The sequence below is a fragment of the Solanum verrucosum genome, unplaced genomic scaffold, assembly GCF_900185275.1.
Source record: "Solanum verrucosum unplaced genomic scaffold, falcon-dt-bn FXZP01000151.1, whole genome shotgun sequence".
Taxonomy (NCBI): Eukaryota; Viridiplantae; Streptophyta; class Magnoliopsida; order Solanales; family Solanaceae; genus Solanum; species Solanum verrucosum.
The window spans coordinates 3746-7192 of record NW_026020202.1 but is presented as its reverse complement, the minus strand read 5'-3'; the positions used below and the strand labels follow the sequence as shown (position 1 = coordinate 7192).

Here is a 3447-nt window from a genome sequence, read left to right as displayed (position 1 = left end):
GTGGTTCTAGCGATTATGTGTTTCACAAAGTACATAAAACTTCGTAGCTTGTAGCAATGAATAGAGGATAACATTCTCTTTTCTGATTGCTCCTCTAGGTTGGAACAAATAGCAATCTATTTTAGAGGCATTTGGGAAAACTTGTTTGTGATCGTAATATTTGTCCCTTGGGAGTATCATCGTGGCATGATATTACGCAAGAAAAGTTGAATCATATGTGGGCAGCCATTGAGGTAATAAATATACACATGATTCATATTATATAGTGCTACCTAATATGTCGTGTGTTCTTGTCCATATAGCTAATGTTTCTTATTTTAGAAGTTTATCTACAGTCGCTAGCAATTAATTGTAATAGATAAAGAATCTATAATCAAGTACCTTAGAGTGTTTTTATAACTTAGGAACATATTGTTCAGAAATAGAGATCAAGCTTGTAGATAATAACTGAACTCATGTTTCAATTGTTGTAGCAAAATATGTGAAGGACAAGTCAATCCAACAGTCTCTTATGAATGTCCCAAGTGGAGTAGACAATAAAAAAATGAGAATGGTTAGTAAAGGTACATTTTGCTTCTGAAAATTTCCAGGTATGCCTACTGAATTAAATTTTCTACACTACTGCAACACTGCTGCCAGCTTTTCTGTTTTATTGTGTTCTGCCAAATTCTTGTTCATCCGGCTTAACTTGTGTCCAGTTGATCTGCTATGTTCCATCATGATTGTCTGAATCTACTTTTAGAACCTTGATTGTATCACTTTCCTTCACCCAGTCGTAAGTCACTGCTTGCTCAACTTCTCTTCCTTTAGGATCCTTGACTCTAACCTTCTTCGGCAGCTCCCTAGCTTAAGTTCATACCTACACAGATTTGTAGTAGGGGTTTCCCTATGCCTTATAGGCTGCTTCTGCAAGTCCCATGTACACAAGGTCTTTTCAAAATTAGTAGTCACTTTCTGAATTTGAGCTAGAATCACATTTTCATAAATGTTCAAAACAATCAAATTTAATACTACCAAATATATCTAAAAAAGCACGTTTCAAACAGCTCAGCCAAAACTTTTGAGTAAAAAATGAGAAAATTAATGGTCATCTTAGTTTTTTTCCCCTTCAGCTCTTATTTACATGCTTCTATCATATAGTATAATATATGTTAATCTTTTTCATGCGGCCTCTTGTGATTTGAAACATGCCATGACATTTCTATGAATATAGGAGCACGCCAATGGGAATTTCTTGCTTCTAATCAGACATTTTGCAAATAGCAGTACCAAGTCAATATAGCCATAAATAAGCACTTCAGGTACTGATGTATTAGGAACTGATGTTGTTGTGCTCGACGATGTGCACCCCTGGCTCTTCTCACTTATCTCTATTTCATTGCTCTTCGGAGTGACGATCCTTGCCTTTTCAGGTAGCAAAGGCCACTGTTCCATTGGCTGACTTTCCCCTCATCCAAACTGTTTTTTTTAGCTATCAATGTTATGGATATAAAAAAAGTGCACTTTGAAGCATATAAATCAGGGTATTTTGTTTAGCTTCTGCAATGGTTTCGTCCATATTCCTTAGAAATTTCCTAGCCTCTAGGATTTTGGAGTATTAACGGTTTTGTTAAAGAATGTGTATGGTCCTGCTTGCAGCATCCTTATCTTCAATAGATTCAAACCTAAATATACAGTAACCTCATCGTGCATCATTCATTAATAGGTGCAATATACAGTAACCCTCATCATCCACACATTCATTACAAAATTCTCTAATGTTTAGACAATTCAGTACAAATCTCCCCACAAATCTGCATCTGAGAACTGAAGTCCTCGAACAGCCATCTCTATACCATTTCTTCACCCTCATTTGGTTTCAACTTAACAAGTGATTTCACCCCTAAATCCATTTCCTCTCCTTCAGCAATTGGACGGATCTGAGCTGGGTCAAAACTTCCAAATTGTAGACTTTGTAAACAGTTCAGCTCGTCCTCCGGTGTTATCAGTTGTGCTTCCGATATCGTATTTATACCAACTGTTATTTTTTTTCTGGTTCACATTTTTTTCCTTGTTGTTTAAAATACATCAATGGCTTCTTGATACTGGCTTTTCTCATCCTCCCTCTTGCCATTTCGGCCACCATGTGTAAGATAACAATTCGCGTTTATCGTGCGCCTAGAGAGGCTTTTTTTTTCATTACACTTTCATCAAATATAATAGTGTCGATAATGTCTGTAACAAACCTCCTACAAAATATTGTTTAACAAAAATCATAATCTTAAATTTCTAGGCAGCAGCCTTTTGCTTCTTTTGGTACACAATAGGTACCAACAACACAAGCATGGTTTCTTTCAAAAGGTTCAAGAGTAACCTGCTCTACTAGTTTAAACTGCTCAGCTTGTAGCTTCTTCACTTCCTGAGCAAATACGATATCCACTGGCACTGTTGAATCAATACAGTTTGCCTTGATTGAGATAACAAAGTTACCCCCAGCTTTCAAGAAGTATGATGCATTAGAGCTAAAATTCTTGCCTGATCAGGCTGAGCAACATAAAAAATATCACATCCACCATTCCAACCAACATTCTGTATTTGGTTGGGTGTCTAGCATCCTCGATAATGGGAATAACATTAGTAAGTTTTCTTAGCCATGTTAAGCAAGTCCCTTCTACTTCTGTGAGAAAATTCAGCAACATATACAACCCCATCAGGACCAACCAAGGTCTGAGACATGAGATATTGTTTTCCTGAAGCAGCACCCAGGTAAAGGACACGAGCACCTGGTTTAATCCAGATGTCATCAACTCCTCCAAGAATTGCAGCTGCTAACTTAGAACGGAAAGGATTCCACACTCTGTATTCAACCTTTGTTCCATCTTCATTCTGAACAGAGATTTTTCTTTTCATTGTAGACAGCTTTCACCGGGTACCAAATTCTTAGTACAAAGAGCATTTTCCTTTGCCCTTAGCAATGAACACACCTTCATGTCTATGAGGCTCCACCAAACCTTACTACCACCCTTCATTCCTCCACATCCCCTTCCTCCACCTCTTCCACCTCTGTCTCCTCTACCCCATCTTTCACCTCCTCGTTTCATCCCACTTTCTCCGCTTCCAAAACCCCCTCTTCCACCACTGCAACCACCTGTGCCACCTCGTCCTCTCCATCTCCTCTACCGCCCCTGAATCCACCACCACCACGACCTCTAGTTGGTGCAACCATTGGCTGTTGCTGCTGCTGCTGGAAATTGATGGAAGCAGAGAAGAGTTATCAAGTAGAGCTATAAACCCTAATGCTGAATCGCCTAGAGAGTCTTATTGGTAAGTGTCGGGTGTATATATCTGCTTAACGTAAAATTTCCTGCACAGCTGCAACATAACATTGCTGCTAATTTCTCTGTTTTACATTTTTCTGCCACGTTGTTGTTCATCTAGCTCGTCTCTTAAGCTATCTTTCCTATCCAT

At 38.6% G+C, this 3447-nt stretch overlaps 1 pseudogene; it reads right to left on the bottom strand.

Annotated features, from left to right (window-relative positions):
• Positions 1-2260: 2260 nt before the first annotated feature.
• On the bottom strand, positions 2261-3205 carry LOC125830038 (rRNA 2'-O-methyltransferase fibrillarin 2-like; annotated as a pseudogene).
• Between the last annotated feature and the right edge of the window lie 242 nt (positions 3206-3447).